Genomic DNA, 11,445 nt, shown 5'->3' with positions numbered 1-11,445 from the left:
TTTTTACATATTTCCGAAATAAACATTCATTAAATTATCCTAATATAAATAATAAAAGATTGAAAAATGTTTTTCAAGAGAAATTACCATATTTTTTTTTATCTTCAGACTTAGGAAATAACGAAAAAGAATTGTTTATTTTTTCTATTCTTAGATTTTTAATTCTACATAAATAAAGACTATATAAATTATTCTACATAAATTTGCTCTATTGCCTTTAAGAACCAACGGAAGTGGTCTCCGCAAAACTTTCTCGCAGACTCTCTAATAAACTTCTCATACCAAAGAATGCCAGTACTTGGCACAGGTGTACAAAAACTACGAAATATTTACTTTTGACTTGAATGTAGCATTTTTACTGAATCTAGTGTGCCATCCTTGACGCGTTATTTGGCGATTAATCCCTGACATGCCGTTAATAATATCCAAATATGCTTTAGACACGTTTTACTCAACCAATTGAAACAAACATTAGACACAAAACAGCATTTGTAATCACAAAATCTCATGCCAAATTCGATATATTTAAGTCATTGCTTTTTTGAATTGTCGCGTTTATATGTTTCTGAAAGTATAGACCGACAGACAGTCAACCTGCAGTCGGATTTAGCTCAAAATTCGACAGGTGTCTACACTACAAATGTTTAAATCTGTGTGTCGAATTTTTATTCATCTAGCTCTCTTCGTTTTATAGTTTTCGTGTTAACTTATATTCAACTTTCTCCGAGTATATATTTTTGGGGCCGCGGTGGCCTGGTGGTAAGGTCTCGACTTCGGAACCGGAGGGTTTCAGGTTCGAGACCCGATTCCACCGAAGAACCGTCGTGTAAGGGAGTCTGTTGCACGTTAAATCCGTCATGACCAAACGTCCTCGTCATCTGACCGTGGTTCAAAATGACGAGGTCCGCCCCAAAATAGCCCTAGTGTTGCTTCAAACGGGACGTTAATATAATTAAACCAAACTAAACCTAAATCGAGTATATTTTACAGAAAATTTGTTAGAAATCTGCAAATTTGGTGTAAAACCGCATGGGAAATTTTATCCGTCTAACTTTTGAGTGGACTCATGGAGGTTTAAAACGTGGACATTCTTCAAAATCTCGAGCTCGTAATTTTTTTTTTTTTTTTTTTTTTTTTTTTTTTGTTACGATTGCTTTATTTTCTCTATACTACGTATACGAGAAAGTGAAAACGTATTACTTGCAGATTCGTTGCTTCAAAGACGGGCAACAAAAAATATTTCTTGATCAGACGCCAAAAATCTTTTTTTCCTGTTTTTAAGAAAAAGTAGCGAATATTTTTATCAGAAGTTTTACATTAAATAAGTGAGAAATGCCTCTTTAATAGAATTATGGCTACAGTCAAATTGATATTTTAGTCGATTTAATAGTGAATGCTGGGAAATATTTTGTTACCCAATCGGCCTTCGCTTCTTCGTGCTTCAAATTGTCATTTCCTAAATGAGATTAAAAATGAAAATAGGAAAGAGATGATAGTTTATCGGATATTCTAAGTAAAAAAAATATGAAAAATATGAGTTGAGACAAAGTTGAGAAAAAAAAAAATCTTTGAATAAGAAAAATTTGGAGGGGAAAAAAAAGCGCCACTTTTCCCACAAGAAAATTGATTTTTACAATAGTCTTCTTTCTCTTGTCCATATATAGAAATGACTCTCGTGATATCGATGACTTCAACAGAATCGAAAGTTCCTCTTCTCATCGATTGTCGATCTCAGTGTCTTCTTTTCATGTTGAGTACGAAATTCCCTAGTCCCTTTTGGCCCAATGCAGAACGTCGTTCCTTTGGCGGGAAAATGGAAGATATTATCTAAATTCGATCGTTTCGTGGCTTAGTAGATATCCTTTACACGAGACGAAATGGTCAGGGTTTCCTTCTTTTATCGTCGAGATCTCGAAAACGTATTTTAAATTCGCCGCCGCAGGAGGGTGGTTGAACGGTAACAACATATGAGAAGGGTAAATACTGTTCCAAAAAAATTTTAAAAATAAAAGAAGTGGTTTCTAAAGATGCATTTTTACTAGTGCACTGGCAAAAAACTTTCCTTAGATATGTTCTAGATTTTACTCTTTAATTTGTAGTTTGTCACTGTAAATAAAATATAATACTGAAATTATTTTCTTTTCAAATTCAATATTAGATTAAATCTCTTCTATGAAATCAAAACAATTAAATTAATTTTTAATCGTAATTATACTTTGAAAATATTAGTATACCATATTCTCCTCTAGAAGGAAGGATTGTATAAAATTTCAAATCTCCGACCTATCAGAAAATGAAAAATGTTTGCCACTCGAGGACACCTGGGGCATCTCAGAAGTCAAAATTGAATCTACAGAAATTCCGTTTTGTAATTCTGTGAAATGAGTACTGGTCGCAATTCGTACGACCGTGGTAGTAAATATATTTCAGTTTTCGTTAAATTATATTCTTTTTTATTAAAAATGACTATGATGTCTGTATTGCAAATTAATTATCTTTTTTTATAAACAAACGATCGTCAGTTTTGATTTTTTTATTGCCACAATAGTAATTTCCCTGTAATACAATTAGACGATAAATTTTGTAGAATATTTTTTCATTGCATAATAGTAATTTCACTAAGATACAATCAGACGATAAATTTATAATGATTTTGGTATCTGCTGGCGATTTCTATTTTAAATTTAGAATCTGAATAAATTGCCTGACGTTTCATTGCAATGTTAGAGTCTGAAATCTATTAAACATAGGAAATAAAATAAATGAAAGATAAATAAAAAATATTTTAAAAATACCCCAAAATATTAAAATATTTAAAAATTGAAGAGTATTGTTTTGTCCGGGTCACCTTGGAGTTCCATACCCCCAAAAGCGAAAGCAAATATCTCTTGAGTTACAATCATAGTTTTTAATAACATGAGGGGAAAAAAGTAATTTATTTGATACAGAGAAAGAGAGAAGTCACCTAAAAACGCAAAACCCCTTCTATTTTGATATCCTGAAAACTGTTGTGAGCGTTGAGTAAAAGAGGATGTGGCTTCGGGAAGTAGAAGAGAAGTGAAATAATCACAGCTGCGTTTATAAAAGTGCTTCGTTAGAGTAATCATAATTCAAAATGAACAGGAAAAAATTAAGTTTAAATTGCAAAAAATTAGAATAAAATTGAATCGAAAAATATATAAAATGATGAATATAGAATCTAAAGACATTATCAAGGGTCAACTTCAAGCTGGAATTCAAACCAGGACTTTTTCTTTTTTTTTTGTGAGGGATTTGACTTTTGTTTAAGACAAAAATTGATATATACAAAGCAACGACATTAAAAACAATAATGCTAATTTAGTAAACAAATTATTTTAAAATTTGAATTAAAAAAACGGCAAAATCAAACTACAGTAAAATATTATAAGACAATTAGATAACAGATAAGCATCAAATTATAAAACTAATAAACATTGATAAAATTGAAATCAAGTATAAAAGCAAAGAAAAATATACTAGTTGAATGTAAATATCGTCCAATAAAACCTATATACAATTAAAAGAAGAAAAACTAAACTTATTCCAACAGATAGGTATAAGAACAAATAAATTAGGTGCAAACAAAATTGTGCTTGCGTGCGTATGAACATGAGTATTTTTTTAATCGTTCGTGCAATCAATAAATCAGAAACTGAAGAAAACGAATCTAAACTTGATAACTTAGCTGGTAAAATAGGTGTTTCTCAGTTCAGATTTAAGTGAAGAAAAAATATTTGCCATTTCTTTTTTTAAAAAAACTGGCTGGGAAACAGAGATTTTAAAGATTTATCATTCAATTGAGTAAAAATCTTCTAAACTTTGGAAAGATAAAACTTTTATTTTTCTTTTTCATTTATTTGCTTTTTTTTCCCCCTACCTCCTTTCTGATAAAAAAAAATAATTTAGATTAAAAAACCATTGGGAATGTGCTATTTTATGTTCAAATATTTATTTACAAGACATATTTTTGTGATAGCTTATTTACGTGTATTGAATTTACTATCACAGACGTCGTCTAATTTTACAAAATCGAAGCTACTTCAAATTAATAAATTTAACGTTGCTGAAAAATCGATATTCGTTTTACATTTTTCTTAATTGTTTTACGCAAAGCTGAAATATTTCTTTCTTTTAATAATTCAAAAATTCATAAAATAATAAAATAAATAGGATCAAAGAATTTAGGATCAGAGTGTTGCCTGAAAAGCGTTATTTATTTATTTATTTTCGTAAAGCTAAACGTATCGTGTTGTAGTATAATTCAATCACCCAATAATAACCATTCATATTGTTACGAATCTGTAATGTTGTTTCCCAGCAGAGTTAATTACATTGTCTAGGAAAGACTGTTTTAAGATCAAATCTATTGGATGCTGATCGGATGCCAAATCAAACACCCGTAGGGTTAGCGACAAACTTGACGACCATTTAACAACAAAATGGAGGATACTAAAATCGTCTAGAATTTTGGTGATAGAACCAATAGTAGACGATTTATGCTTCATAGTTCGAGAATCTCCTCTGCCCTGCTTCCGAAACAATAAAAGGCCGACAGTCCAAGCCGAAGAAGTGATCGAAAGGTTTAGAGTCACATAGCAAGGCAACGGTGAATTAGTTGGATCAGTCCAGCGAGGCGCAGGCGTTGAGTGGAGCTCAAACGATTGGTGAACTGAGTTGTTTGCCGAATCCTGGAGTTCATTATAGAAGCAGCATTGACTCGTGTGTGGAGCAGTCAGTCCTATAGTAATCAGTCTGCAGTTGGGTACAGTTAACACTAAGATACAGTGGAGAATAGCAACCGTTTGGAAAGAATAGCTACATAAATTCCCTCCTCCAGCTAAATTCTGTCTGGTCACTTGATGAACTGTGGTTGTGTTTGCTACCGATTACTGCTTGTTTGCTACAGTTTGTTGTATGAGCTGCTGAGTATTGCGTGTGTTCGTCTGTGTATTCGTGTCCGTGAATTTGTGACTTCGCGTTAATAAAACGTCGCTATTTGTTATTGAGTCTTACTGACTGTGTATTACCATACACCCACTACAAACGAATCTGTTGATTTTACTGACTTGGTGGAGGAAGTTCTGTAAAAATATTTTTTTTTAAATTAATGAATCAAGTATTTTCTTTTTCTGTTCTTTTTTAAAATACATTTTCATTTCCAATGTGGAAAAATAAATTTGATAAGGACAAATACAATTTATTGAGACATCTAAAGCAACACTTTATCAAAATCGTCTATGAGTAATACTACATTATATTAAACTGAAACAAAAATATCAGCTTATGAACGGATTCAATCAATGTAACGATTCACAAGTAAATATAATTCATGTTAAATTCGTAATACGAATTGAACTCATACTATTCGTATACGAACCTTTCAACTGATTCAAATTTTTTATCCTTCTTCATTATTTTAGATACATTATTTACTTTCAAATATTTTAATAAAACCAGAAGGTGTGGCCTACCCAAAATTTTCTCGTATATTCTCAAATAAACAGGCCATGCCAGTGAACTTCTTATACTGCACTGGCGTGCAATAGTTACGAAATATCACCTTGTGAATTTAGCACTTTTACTGAATCTATCTTGATATCCTTGGCGAGTAATCTGGCGATTATTCCCTGGCATCTGTCAGTAGTATCCAAAAAATAGAATTTGCATTTTAGACACTTTTTTGCAGCCAAATGAAACAAACATTTGATACAGAATTACACTTGTAACAAAAATCCGTACCATATTTGATATATTTAAGACATTGCTATTTTGAATTATTGTTTACATGTTTCTGAAAGTACACACCGATAGAGCTTCAACTCGTCGTTGGATTCAACTCAAAATTAGACAGGTGTATACATTATAGATGTTAAATCTGTGTACCGAATTTTATCTATCTAGCCCTCTTCGTTTTGTAATTATAGTGCTGATTTACATTCGAATAGCCGAACAAACGCACTTCCCATGGACAGATTTTGCTCAAAATTTGAAATATATATATATATACAAATCTGGTGTAAAGATCGTATACCAAATTTCAACCATTTAGCTTTAAGCATTTTTGAGTTATCTTTGTCACAGGCAAGTAGACAGACGAACGAATATTTTCCAAAACATTTTCCGAATTCAGGATGCTCGTAAACGTAGAGATGCATGAATTTTTTGATTATTGCTATACCTTTCTCTATACTACTTATGCGGGAAAGTAAAAACTAAATAAGCAATACTATATCTTCAAGTAAAAGATCTTCACGTGAATTCCACTAGATACTAATCGTCGCAATGTAAACTAAAGTATGATGATGTGTGGTCATATCCAAGGAAATATCCCTCCACGCTCGGGAGGCCTTTAGAACCAACTTCTCCGCTCATCTTTCTAAAAGACTGTATCCATTAAAGAACTACTTGCCATTCGAAGACTCATGGGACACCTCAAACGTAAGTTATGAGTTGGCAGAAATCATCTGGGAATCGTATTTTCTAAAGGAAAGACGCAAATGATTCTGACAAAGCCCTTTTGAAATGTTGCTCAATATGTTATTTTAACAAAGGAAATTCAAAATACATTGAAATATTTAATGTTTTAAAAGGAGGTCCTTCTGGACAAGTTCTGTAAGGATTTCTCACAATATTAAGAACAAATATGATAGATCTCTCATGTTTAGGAAAGAAATAAAACTTGTCACAGAAACTTCAATAAATTTAATTCCTTTTTTTGTAATTATGTTAGAAAAGTAGTATTAACAACTGGCAGTGAAATTTGGTGTTGTCCATCTTTGTCGATTTATTTCAGTATTTTACAAAATTATATTTTTAGAAAGTATAATTGCGATATTTTAATCCTATATTGATTTATTTTGGATATAAAATCCTATGATGCATGAGTTAAAAATACTACACTTCGCTGCCTTAATGGAAATTTTACAAATATAAATCGCATAATAAACTGTTAATCACTTGGGTAGTTGGTGGAGATTTCTTTTCTGCTTTAAAATCAGAATAAACCGATTAATGTTTCATCGTAATGCTAAAGCCATTTGAAACAGAAAATAACGTGTAAGTGTGCAAATTCGTTCGTGGCATGAATTGCACCAAAAGGATATTCTTTTTCTTTTTTATCGTGCGAGAAAATGATGCTGTATTGTTTTGGGATTTTTGAAACCTAAAAATGCGTAGGCATAAAATAAAGGGTCGTAAGCATTTATCGACCGAAGAAATGCAAAGAAAAAAACGGGAATCAAAGTAAAACAGCGAGGTTAGGTTTCGAAAGATATCTATACATAAAATAATGATAATAATAATATAATTTTTTTAATCTTAATTTTCAATTTTTCTAGCTGGCTACAAAAATCCTTTCGCTTGAACGATTTTGAGTTGAAAAAAAAAAAAAAACATATTTTTCTAAATATCGACGCATGCGTAATCTGATAGTCACGTGATTGTTTCTAACCGGTTTAAACTGGTTTTTCATGAAATAAAATCTGGCCTACAGAAAAAAAATTTAGAACTGGATTACCTTGAAATAATAATAATAATAATGTTCTCACATGATAACTTGAATGCGATAGTGCATTTCAATTTTTTACTTTTTTTTTTTTTTTCATTTCCTCTTCTACTTTTCTGTATGATATTAAATCAAAAAAGGAGGAAATAAACTTCGTTTATTAACGTTGAAAACGAAAGTTTTTTTTTTTTTTTTTTTTTTTTTAGATACATATTTTGTTTCTCCTTTCGATTAAAACTTGGATGGTATTTTTTATACAGTTTGTAGTCTTATGCTTCATAATACAACAGTAAAAATGATAATAATAATATGAATTTTTTGTTACCTTCCTTTCTAACAATTGTTTCCAAAATTTGACAAGTATTTCAAATAAATATTAATGCAGTAAAAAATTTATAATATAAGATTTTTTTTTTACATAATGATAATTTCCTATTCAGTTCCTTCGTAAAATATTTAATTCCGAAGCTTAAACTTAGCAATTCCACGTATAATTTTCTACTTATATTTTTGTTTAATTTTAAATCAAGGGTAATCTAAAGAAATAGATACAACCAATAAACAAAGATTTATACATTCAAACATTTTTATTGCGAACACAATTCAACTTAAACATCTCAACTCTAATTTTAAAAAAGTATTTTTCCTTTTCCGGGAAAATGCAAATGATTTTTTTTAAAAATCTAGATGAAGTTCAGTGAATAGTAGTTCAATTTAAAAACTTTTATTTTGAAAGTTAAGGTGTTTATAATGCATAATTTAGGCTACTTTTTTTTAATCAATAAATAGTTTTTATCCTTCATGATTTTTTTTCGTTTCATGGTTATTCATCTAGACTTAATTTAACTATTTCAGTGAATTTGAATTAAAACGATTCTTCGACTTGGTTTGCTCTTTTTTGTAGTTGTTGCTGTTATGTACATCCATAGTTTATAGTGTTGCCAGTAAGGCCACATTTCATTTGTCCGTGTCTATTGTATCATGCATATTTATTTGCAAACAGACAAATAGACAGACTGCCAACCCTTTGACGGAATAAATCTGATATCTCAATTTTATGCTTATCTGAAAATTCAATAATAAATCCAAACGCTTCATATCATTTACCTACTTAATTGTGTTTTTAAGTTATCGTTTTTATTTACAGTACATGGGAGACCAAGCTTCCCTCTGCCGTTCTTTTTTATTTTTTTATTGTAAAATCGTTAGATTGTTTTTTTAAAGGGAGGGAGAAAATATTTAGATACGAATCACATACTGATTAAATATGAATATTTTTCAATCTTACCTCCATATGAACTGGTCATTTGAATAAAAAAAAATCATGAATGCATTAGTTTAATAACTTATTCAAATTGGTTAACACAATAATTGCATCGTTGCCTCTTCTTCTTGTGATAGCCAATCACCCCACTGAACAAAGCAGTATCGACAGGATTTAGTTGCATTTTTGCTACTGGATGAAAGCCGAATGTATTCGTATTCGGATAATGCTATCTAGCGCCATATCATAAAATCTTGAGGTACCAGCAAGTTATGATCCTATGGCAACAATACAAATACCACAAAAATTTACAAGATGCCGCTATATAAGATTGTCAGCATAAGAGCGGATAGAAAAAAGCTCAAATAGTTAATTATAAAAAATTTGTCTTTTTTTTTTTTTAAATAAAGACACTTATACATATAAACTTAAGGAGCAAAGCTTTATCTTAATATAAAATTAGATCAAAATCATTAGAGACGTTTCTGAGATACACGAAATTAATTTATACATATACAAGAATTGCTCGTTTAAAGTTAAAAGGTACAGATGAATACGAAGACAAACCTCTCCTGCACTGATTTTTAGAAAATTTGATGAAAATCTGCAAAAGTGATGAAAATTTCACATAGCAAATTTGTCGCAAGTAAAATTTTGAGTTATTATCTATAAACTGATAAATATACATTATTCTAAAAAAAAAATTAGTTTTTCGAACTCTTGCCAATCTAATACCAATGACATTCATGCAGTTCTGTTAGATGATAACAATAATTTATTTCCTTATACGAAAAAGTAAAGATATAGACCTAGAACAACCCTTTTTTTGAGTTTTAACTAAAATTAAATTCTTCGTTGATCCTGTTTTTTAATCGATATTTATTTTCTGTTCTATAAAAGAATTTAAAAATCAAGAAGAAGAAAACATTTTTTTTTTTTTTCCTCTGATGAACAACTTATGTTATCAAAATTTACCATCCCTATCAAGATTCACCGAAGTATAGACTCCAATGCAGTCATTTATTTCCCAAAAACCAATTTCATTTGCTATATTTGAAACAAGCATGATATATCCTCATTAAATTGCATTTGTAAACGAATATCATCCAGTGAAATCATTGGCGACATTTTTAACGTTCGTTCTGCGCCACAATAATGCTTGGCGAGTCGCTTCATGCTCGTTTGGCGCTTTCAAAACCGATTTAAAGAGCATAATAAATTAAAGAGTTTATCCGCGTCACATCACTTATTCAACTTGATTGCAGCCAAACTCGTGTTTCGGCTCTTCAGACTCACTTGCATGAGGTTATGAATATTTATTTGGAGCGACGCTATTGGATGTCAGGACAAATTTGGAAAGATTTTCTCCGACAGATTAAGAAATTCTGATTAAATTTATTCTAAGATAATCTGCGGTAATAATGCTATTAAAGGAATGCTACAAAGATGTGTGGTTGACTTCAAAAAAATAAGTTTTATTATCATGTGAGAACATGATGTTGTTTTGGTTGTGAGGTTTTGAAGCTCGAAATCGAGTAGGCAATGAATATTGGAGCTCGAAATCGCGTAGGCAATGAATATTGAAGCTCGAAATCACGTTGGCAAGAAATATTGAAGCTCGAAATCGCGAAGACAATAAATAAAGTATAAATAGCAATTTTCATCATCATCTTTTAATCGCATCTATTTTTTTACCTGCTTTTACCAGTATTGTATTATTATTATGAATGCTTCTTTGAAAGTAGATGCGTTTTAAAAAGGTTGACTTTTTTTTTCAGTATTACTTTATTATTACATATGTTTCTTTGACAGCAGATGCGTTTTTAAAAGGTTGACGTAGAACTATGGCATCATAGCTGTTATTTCATCTCAAAATCGGTCGAGCTCCAAAACTTTGTTTGCCATCTAGAAAACTTGAAAATGAAAGTTTAAATATATATATATATATATATATATATATATATATATATAGAGAGAGAGAGAGAGAGAGAGAGACCGATAGAGAAGTCTCGTGATTGTTGCAAACCGGTTTAAACTGGTTAAAGACTTAAATTAATTAAGACACATAATGACTTAAAAATAATAATGCACTCTAATGATAACTTGAAATTTGCAATCGTAGATTTAATTAATTTTTTTTCTAGGTCTTTTATGTCAAGGCTTTTAATTGCATGGGTATTTTTTCCTTGGCAAATCGTACCCAGGGGAAGTGAATACTTTCAACTTTCTTTATCGGCCTTTGTTACTTACAAAAAACAATCTGTTAACTGCTGTGGTATTTTGAATACTGAGAATATATTTTGATAATATGTCATTTATTTGCTCATAATTATCGTAATTATAATTCCTAATTATATTATTACCTCTGATATTTTACCTCGCTTAAATTATTCAATAAACCGAAATTATGCGTATTTTTTATGAATTATTAATCACTGAAATCTCTATTGTAATCTGAAATCCTCTAAGACTTAGAAACATGTATAAAAAATCGGCACTTTCTTCTTTTGAATCCCACTTTGACAGAATGCATATTAAAAAGTATTATAATAAATAGTTAGAAAATATAATCACACATTTACTGAAAAGTAAATTTAACTGCATTACAAGAAGTAAATAGTAGTTGAAAAACGCATTTTAATATACAAAGCAGCTA

The sequence above is a fragment of the Argiope bruennichi genome, chromosome 11 (genome assembly GCF_947563725.1).
Source record: "Argiope bruennichi chromosome 11, qqArgBrue1.1, whole genome shotgun sequence".
NCBI classification, from domain to species: Eukaryota; Metazoa; Arthropoda; class Arachnida; order Araneae; family Araneidae; genus Argiope; species Argiope bruennichi.
This window is presented reverse-complemented; position numbering follows the sequence as displayed.